We start from the raw sequence: 9,815 nt of genomic DNA, 5'->3' as shown, positions 1-9,815 counted from the left end.
CTTCCCGGCTGCAGCACTTCTTCGCATCACACCATTGAAAACGACGAGGGTTTACGACACGACTTGACCGCTATGCACCTGGCTCTTCTGGGATAGGTAACTCGGGTACCTCGGTACTCACAAGGGTGCTGGCCTTAGAACCTTCTTTGATCCAAAGGGTTTGCTTGAAGTCCACTCCTAATTATCCTTAAACTGTAATTTTCCAACAGCGGCTTTCCCATAAAGTTGTACTGAGCACACGTCTGTGTTCTCACACTGCACCTGTCCTCCGTGGGCTCCCTGTGTCACTCCTTTGGGTGGTTCCTGGGGGTCCCAGCAATTCTACCTGCTCTAGGCACTATGTCTAATGAAGTCGTTGTTTTTACACAATTTTTTTAGTATATGGTTCGGTCTCCCCTTGGAGCCCGCTGTGTATTGTGCTATTTACTGTTGTTCTATTGATTAAGTATTGTGTGCCTTGTGCTCTAATCTCATAAAGAGGTTAGTAGAAAGTGTTTAGTAATAAATACATATATTGTATATAACACTTCTCCTCTCATTTGGTCATTCAGGAGGTTCTGATCTGGTAAAACAAGCTGCTTTACATTCCTTCGAGACTTTGCATAAAGGCTGCTCTCAACAGCTACCACTAGGATAGCTTTCTATAAAGGTTGTCTTTAACCTAATCATCAATTAGGGTTGTTTGGACTGGTACAAGGTGCCTACTTTAATTAATGGACAGCATATGCCAGGCCAATTTCTCACACTCTGCAAGTAGTAAAAAGTAGGTATTGTAGGCGGCCAAGTGGAAAGATTGTTCAAATGTAAGGTGGTGAAATGAGAGAGCTTGACCACGAGTGTGTGAGTGCTTCTGAAATGGGGATTACATCCGTGGCACACATATGGGGTAGGAAAAGAGCATCACACTTTGTACACCAGAACTCTTAGATCTACAAACACGGGCCTTATCCAGGCCCCTAAAATTCATAGAGCAAGATGGGGGGAGGGAGAGGGGGGTCAGAGTTTATCACACTGTGCAGCCAAGCTATGGAATCAATTGCCTTCTACCATGCGAGTTTAACCTAACAGCCTGATTTTTAGGAAAACCCTGAAGTCCTGGCTATTTCCTTCAAACTACATTTCCGGTTCTACTGCCCAGTCTCGTTCCGTACACACCTAGCTCCAAGATGCCGTGGCATTCGAGCACTTTAAAAATGACTATCCTATCCTACTGAGCAGTATGTTGACCGACGGGCAGTGGTGGATGGTAGGGAATGTTGGGAGAGTTAGAAGATAAAAAAATAAAGAAAAAATAAAGGAAACTTACCTGCTGGCCGTGTTGCCAGACGCCACCTCTCCTCGTCGCAGGAAGCACCCGGGCTCCCAGGTTCCCTAAGCCAATGACAGCGCAGCAATGCAGCATTGTGATTGGTTCCCCTAAGTTCACCTAAGCCAATCACAACACTGCATTACAGTGTTGTGATTGGTCTGAGTGCCGTGGTTTGACGCAATCACATCACTGCAGTACAGTGTTGGGATTGGTCTGAGTGCCGTGGTTTGGCGCAATCACATCGCTGCATTACAGTGTTGTGATTGGTCGGAGCGCCATGGTTCGGTGCTCAGATGGGGACAGGGAGCCTTTGCATGATCCCCACCAGGCTGTGTAATGCAGCTTGGTGGGGAACATGCAAAGTGTGCATGAATGTTTGGCCGACCCAAAATGGCCCATCAAAAATTCATGCTCATTTTGAGTGTGCTCACCACTCCTCCCCTGGCCCCTGCTCTGGCCAGCCCCACACCTAGGAATGGCACCTGTCTTTCATCATGCGGTGAAAAGTCAGGCGAGTGAGCTTATCGGTCAAATAGAATATGGCAGAGTCCAGATAAAGGAACCGAAACACCATGCAAAGACTAGCGGTGGAAGAGCCAAGAAATAAACAGGGTGAGCCAAGCCAGCATCAAACCAAGGGCCTGACTTCCCATGTAAATTACAGGGGCGGCTGGCACCTATGTGGACTGGTAGGGCGGGCAGCTGAGGGTTGGGTGGGTGCGTGCGTGCATGCAGGCAAGGTGAGTGGCAAATATTAAAAATAAAGTTACTTACCTTGCCTGCTGTACGTCCAATGTCCTCTTCGGTCCCTCCTCCACCGGCTCCACAGGCTTCAGACTCCATGAAGTTCCACTAACCAAACCTGGCGCTGCTCTCCCCAGTATAAGAGCTGCACCAGGATTGGATGAAGCATATTGGCTGGATGCTTCTTCAGGCCCTTAAGGCCTGTGCTTGGTCTCCACCCAGCTGTCTAAGACAGCAGAGTGGAGAGCTGCAAAGTGCGCATGTCACTTTGGCCGGTTCAAGAGAGCCGGCCAAACTTACATGTGCACTTTGGAGGGTCCAGAGGAGGACACACCACCACTAATCCTGGCTGCAGGCTACTTGCTGTACTGCTAAACGTGAAAAATAAACGCCAATTAAATCATTTCACTGCCATTTTATTTTTCATGTTTAGAACCGCAGTGGGCGGGGGAGAGGGGTGACACAACTTCGTCCTCATGAAGAAACTGCCACTAGTAAATCATACAATAAACCACGTACAATATAATAAAGTCTCTTCAAAATTCAAAAAAGTGCATTCCTTTAACATGTACAAGCTTTGAAATTAATACATCACATTATAGTACTTACTTATGAAAAGTAAGAGTTTTTAAACATGAACATAGAACCATTCCTGCCCCCGCCCTCAACCTGTGTATAGTGTTATAAGTGGACCAACATGCGAGACAGCTGTCAGGTGAACCCTGTAAATGGCCCAGATTATTAAAGAGCAGCATTATAGTCTATTAAAACAACTGCAATAGGTTTTCGTACAGCTGGTATTTTGAAATCACGTATTTAAAAAGATGCTTTTGTCGGCGATAGTGAATAAAAAGGAGGATCGATAAATGAAACATTCATCTAAGATGACGCAATTTGGTTAAGTGGGGAAGCTGCAAATTATTATTAGACATCCATTTTCACTTACCCTTTGTGCCTCCTTCATCCTTGCCAAGACATGTGTTTGTTTACCCTTTTGTGAAACATGTTATGTTAGGGAGGCTGCTCCATGTTTTGGTGTGTTGCGGAGGCTGCTCCATGTTTTTGTGTGTTGTGGGAGGCCGCTCCATGTTTTTGTGTGTTGTGGGAGGCCGCTCCGGATTTTTGTGTGTTTTGAGAGGCCGCTCCATGTTTTTGTGTGTTGTGTGAGGCCGTTCCATGTTTTTGTGTGTTGGGGAGGCTGTTCCATGTTTTTGTGTGTTGCGGAGGCCGCTCCATGTTTTTGTGTGTTGTGGGAGGCCGTTCCATGTTTTTGTGTGCTGTGGGAGGCCGCTACATGTTTTTGTGTGTTGTGGGAAGCCGCTACATGTTTTTGTGTGTTGGGGAGGCTGCTCCATGTTTTGTTGTGTTGCAGAGGCCGCTCCATGTTTTTGTGTGTTGTGTGAGGCTGTTCCATGTTTTGGTGTGTTGGGGAGGCTGCTCCATGTTTTGGTGTGTTGCGGAGTCCGCTCCATGTTTTTCTGTGATGTGGGAGGCCGCTCCATGTTTTTGTGTGTTGTGTGAGGCCGTTCCATGTTTTTGTGTGTTGGGGAGGCTGCTCCATGTTTTGGTGTGTTGCGGAGGCTGCTCCATGTTTTTGTGTGTTGTGGGAGGCCGCTCCGTATTTTTGTGTGTTTTGAGAGGCCGCTCCATGTTTTTTGTGTTGTGGAAGGCCATTCCATGTTTTTGTGTGTGAGGAGGCCGCTCCATGTTTTTGTGTGTTATGGGAGGCCGCTCCATGTTTTTGTGTGTTAGGAGGCTGCTCCTTTTTTTTTGTGTGTTGTGTGAGGCCGCTCCATGTTTTTGTGTTTTGTGGGAGGCCGCTCCATGTTTTTGTGTGTTGTGGGAGGCCGTTCCATGTTTTTGTGTGCTGTGGGAGGCCGCTCCATATTTTTGTGTGTTGGGGAGGCTGCTCCATGTTTTGGTGTGTTGCGGAGGCCGCTCCATGTTTTTGTGTGTTGTGGAAGGCCGTTCCATGTTTTTGTGTGCTGTGGGAGGCCGCTACATGTTTTTGTGTGTTGTGGGAAGCCGCTACATGTTTTTGTGTGTTGGGGAGGCTGCTCCATGTTTTGTTGTGTTGCGGAGGCCGCTCCATGTTTTTGTGTGTTGGGTGAGGCCGTTCCATGTTTTGGTGTGTTGGGGAGGCTGCTCCATGTTTTGGTGTGTTGCGGAGTCCGCTCCATGTTTTTCTGTGATGTGGGAGGCCGCTCCATGTTTTTGTGTGTTGTGGGAGGCCGTTCCATGTTTTTGTGTGTTGGGGGGGCTGCTCCATGTTTTGGTGTGTTGCAGAGGCCGCTCCGTGTTTTTGTGTGTTGTGGGAGGCCGCTCCATGTTTTTGTGTGTTGTGGGAGGCCGCTCCATGTTTTTGTGTGTGAGGAGGCCGCTCCATGTTTTTGTGTGTTGTGGGAGGCCGTTCCATGTTTTTGTGTGTTGTGGGAGGCCGTTCCATGTTTTTGTGTGTTGTGGGAGGCCGCTCCATGTTTTTGTGTGTTGTGGGAGGCCGTTTCATGTTTTTGTGTGTTGTTTTTGTGTGTTGTGGGAGGTCGCTTCATGTTTTTGTGTGTTGTGAGAGGTGAATCCAATGGCCTTCTTTGGGACTCTCAGAGGATTTTATCACCCCCCTCTCCACGGGCATTGAAGCAACCCTGTTAAATATCAGGGAAGAACTACCCAACACCCCGGAATAAGACAAACTTTACCTCATCAGACGCCTCTTCATTGCAACACTATCAGCTACAAGGTGCCTTAAGAGCCGGTCCCATGAGATTGGCACTAACTCTTAAGTGCTATTTTAATTCGCCTCCTTCCTGTTTTATTTTTTTTATTTTTATGAATCACCCTAAAAAGCCTTGGGTAGCCTCAGCCATGAATCAGATGTACAGAAAAGACTGAAGCTCAATGAGATTCTGGCTACTAACTGAACATCTCATGGAGTGGTGTCATCAATAGTTGCGATCCATCATACAAGTGTGCTGTTGGGAAGGTGATAGCGCCTGGCTGCGGCGCCTCGGTGAGTTGTCTCTTCCAATGAATGAGTTTTCTCAGTCTCCAGAGTTAGAGGAAGTCAGGTTCCATGTGCCGAGGGCCAGAGCTCCACTGAGATTGTTTGTATTTGGATCCTTTTATGGTTTCTTTTATGAAAATCAAATACAGCTTTTTTTGATTGATTGATGGAGATGAACCCTGTGAGTGAAGTTATTGTAATAAGTCAAAGGGATTTGTCTGGAAGTGAAGATTGGAAGATATTAGGCACCTGATGGGAAGATAAGAGGCAAACAGCTTTGACAGGTGATAATTCAGAGTTTAACCTTATAAGACTTTGCAGATGAAGCAGATGAATGTGTACATTGCTCCTTACTTTGAAGAGAGCCAATGGAGGGACCTCAGTGCCAGTGTGACATGGTTGTGTTGTTGGAGGGCCCTCAGTGCCAGTGTGACATGGTTGTGTTGTTGGAGGGCCCTCAGTGCTGTTGTGATGCAGATGTGCTGTTGGAGGGCCCTCAGTGAGGGCTGGTGTGATGTGGTTCAGATGTTCGAGGGCCCTCATGCCGGTGTGATGTGGTTGTGTTGTTGGAGGGCCCTCAGCATCAGTGTGGTGTGGTTGTGATGTTGGAGGGCCCTGTATGCCGGTGTGGTGTGGTTGTGATGATGGAGGGTCTCAGTGCTGGTGTGTTGTGGTTGTGATATTGGAGGGGCCCTCAGTGCTGCTCTGTTGTGGCTGTGATGTTGGAGGGCCCTCAGTGCCAGTGTGATGTGATTGTGTTGTTGGTGGACCCTCAGTGCCAGTGTGGTGTGGTTGTGATGATGGAGGGTCTCAGTGCTGGTGTGTTGTGGTTGTGATATTGGAGGGGCCCTCAGTGCTGCTGTGTTGTGGCTGTGATGTTGGAGGGCCCTCAGTGCCAGTGTGATGTGATTGTGTTGTTGGTGGACCCTCAGTGCCAGTGTGTTGTGGTTGTGATGTTGATGGTCCCTTAGTGCCAGTGTGATGTGATAGTGATTCTGGAGCGCCCTCAGTGCCAGTGTGTTGTGGTTGTGATGTTGCTGGGCCCTTAGTGCCAGTGTGATGTGACTGTGATTCTGGAGCGCCCTCAGTGCCAGTGTGTTTTGGTTGTGTTGTTGGAGTGCCCTCAGCATCAGTGTGGTGATGATGTTGGAGGGCCCGCTATGCCAGTGTGTTGTGGTGGTGATGTTGGAGGGTCTCAGTGCTGGTGTGTTGTGGCTGTAATGTTGGAGGGCACTCAGTGCCAGTGTGATGTGATTGTGCTGTTGGAGGGCCCTCAGTGAGTGCTGGTGTGATGTGGTTCAGATGTTCGAGGGCCCTCATGCCGGTGTGATGTAGTTGTGTTGTTGGAGGGCCCTCAGCATCAGTGTGGTGTGGTTGTGATGTTGGCGGGCCCTGTATGCCGGTGTGCTGTGGTTGTGATGTTGGAGGGTCTCAGTGCTGGTGTGTTGTGGTTGTGATATTGGAGGGGCCCTCAGTGCTGGTGTGTTGTGGCTGTGATGTTGGAGGACCCTCAGTGCTAGTGGAAGGGCGAGATTTTGATCGATACCTTAGCACTATTGATCCAAACCTCGATCTGGTCGACTGAACCTTTGTTGCCTGTCTTTGAGGAAGAAAGTGCCTCTATTAGCAAGTTAGTCCACCCAATAAAGGACCCCGCTCCAAAAGATCACAAACAACTTCTAGCTTTCAAAAGTTTATTGTAAAGATATGATAAGCTGCAAATACAGGCATCTCAGAATGAGATTCACGAGATACACAGGTCCAACTACATACATGTGCTCTCTGAAAGCCCTCAGACGAGCAACGGAAATTACTAACACAAGTTCTAAGAATAATAAAGCTATCAGCATTGACGCATATCTCTCCTTCATTTAAGTTGGAGGAAAACACACAGGTTAGGCTGTCCCTACCCTGCTCTAGATGGTATCCCTACTTAACCAAATCCCAACCTAACAAAGGTGTCAGCAGTGAATGACCCCCAAGGGAAGTCACTCACTCTAAGTCTCTTGGTGAAAACCTATAGTTCTCCAGTCATGACCCCTCTCTGCCTACCCATCCGCTCTCTAAAGGGTCCTCAGGAATCTGCTCTAACTCCACCCAGGGGTGCTGTCCCTAATACAAAACAGTCAACAACATTTGAGACGCCCCTCGTGAGACGCCTCTCACGTGGTGTAGCTTCTGGCTTTTTCCATGCTGCTTTGTATTGGGCCTCATACGTTGGAGTTGACCTTGCTTCTCAGACTCTTCTCCGGCCCGCTGATACCCCTTAAACATTCCGGAACCCTCCTCCATGTCTGGGCCGTCTACTGAACAGACCTCTATTCATTCATTTATAATTGGATCCCCCCTTTTCCCTTGCAGACAGACATCTGCAGCCAAGAACCCAACTCTCATAGACTTCCAAAAAGGTTTGCAACATTTCTCGGCCCAGACATGTACGTGTAAATCAACGTTAAAACATTTCAGGCCTACAATATTTCTCATAATGATTATAGCATTCAACTTCTTCATTAATTAAAGCATGTTAATACTCTTATTCTATTATTCAATAAACACATCTATAAATCATGGCTCATTAATGCAATGACCAAAACATTATTTCAATCTATGTCGTGAAAAGAAACACCTTCTAGCTCTGGCCCTGAGGCCTACCACATTCTGCGTTTAACCACATGCCATCTTACATTTTAGCAGCTACACGACATGGATTCAGGAATAATCACATCTAATAAAATCATATAGTGTCAAACATTTCTGTATTAGTTCCACTTCTACTTAAATCTCTACATTAGCTATACATTCAGAATATAATTGCAGATACTACTAGCACTCATGGCATTTCTCCTCATGATTTGTGCTTACTACAGATAAGTGTGATGCACTCATACATTTAGGTCAGTTTGCGCTCTCTCAGTTCCCCCCTTTGATGACCTCTCGGGGTCATCACTAACATTTAAACTGCAGTTATTGCTGGCATAATTTGTCTCTGCGCTTCCAGAGCCCTCAGACTCCTGTACTGATTATCTTGTATGGCAGCCAATCTCTGCAGCTGCTCTCTTTGGGCCCTTTCTGACCTTCTTGCTCTGTACCATTTGAATACCCTCACCAATCCCCACAATATAATCCCACAGATCAATATTATGATGATAGGTTTTAGTATATACCACACAAAGCTTTTGCCTAAGGTGGAAATCCACCCTCCAACTTCACTCATTCCATGACCCACCTTTTCCCAGACATTTTCTCTACTCAAGTCTTCGATCTCTTTGTGAATATTAGTTATGTTCCTAATAACTTTCTCAAGGGGCTTCGAATTGTCTGGAATGTAAGTACAACATTCCTGGACCTTCAAAGCCTTACAGACTCCGCCCTCTTTTGCTAGTAGGACATCTAACGCAAGACGGTTCTGAAGAACCATAGCCCTTATCGATTGCATCTCTCCCTCTACCAACATTAAGGACTGAGCAGTGCTGGCAGACAACCTGTCGACAACTGTTGCCAGTCGTCTAATTTTAACATCATTAAGGATTACTCCCAAAAGAGGGAACATAGCTCCAAAGACATCTCCAACCATTTCTGCATCTCCTATATCTCTCCTTCCCCTCGATGATGTCTTGCCCTCAATCATCACTAAGTCTTGTGCATGATATATTTTGGGGAAGACAATTGCTAGGTAACATGATCCATACCAGTTGTCAGGTAGTCTCACGTAGGCATTTCTTCCACATACAAAATACACATTTGGAATCACTTGCATTCCCTTCAGGAAATCTTTAGTATAGTACTCTATATTGAAAGCATGTTCACAGTCGACTTCTCCCACGTATACATTTTCATAATACGTTTTGGCTCGGTGAAGACATAGCTTTCCTCTCTGCGTCTTATCTAAAGCTATTGGACCACTACTACCCTTTCTCTTGTGTGCCTTCTCTTCCTCGGTCCAATCTGTTTTCCATTGTCCTGATTTTTTCAAAATCTTTTGTCTCCTGTAACGATCATCCACCTGCCCTATGAACTTCTTCTCGACTTCTGACACTTTGCATGTCAGGTTATTTCTACGGGCATGTGAAGTATCTAAGGTAATCCAAGGAATGAAGAACTTGGCCAGTCTGTCTTCACTCTTCCAGTAGTCCCATTTGTTCATCTGCTTATAATTTGGGACTTCCGGCAACACTGAATCATAGTTGGAGAAATAGTATTCAAAACTATCTCTCTCATAAAATATACTAAGCAATAAGCTACATGTAATGCCATATGTCAGCGGGAGGTGATGGTATCTAATGCCTTCATCTACAGACGCCGGCAACTGCATGCAGACGTAACAGTCCTTAACCTCCATGGCATCCACGTATTCATATAAGAGTTTAGCATAAGCATTTGACCTAAAGTCTCCTTGGGACTCATCTACGTGTAACCTGCGGGCTTCTGCAGCTAATAACGCTTTCTCTTGAATGTTTTCCCTTTTCTCACCAGCAACAGTGGGTGTAAGCGTTTCTACAGATTTCACATCAGTTACCTTCGCCTCTTCCTCATGTCCCTGTACATAAGAAATTGTTACCACTAAAGCTATTAATATTATCACTCCTACTATTAGTGTACCTATTATACATTTAGCTCTGCGGTTCTGGGTGCCGGCTTCCATTTCGTCAGACAATATAGCTCTCTCTTATCTTAGCAAAAAGTTCTTTTCCTCTCGTTCCTTTACAGTCTCTTTTTAATCCTTTTGTCTTTAGAATCCACACAACTGGAAGCTGACAACCT

This window comes from Lissotriton helveticus, chromosome 9 (assembly GCF_964261635.1).
Source record: "Lissotriton helveticus chromosome 9, aLisHel1.1, whole genome shotgun sequence".
Lineage (NCBI taxonomy): Eukaryota > Metazoa > Chordata > Amphibia > Caudata > Salamandridae > Lissotriton > Lissotriton helveticus.
This window is presented reverse-complemented; position numbering follows the sequence as displayed.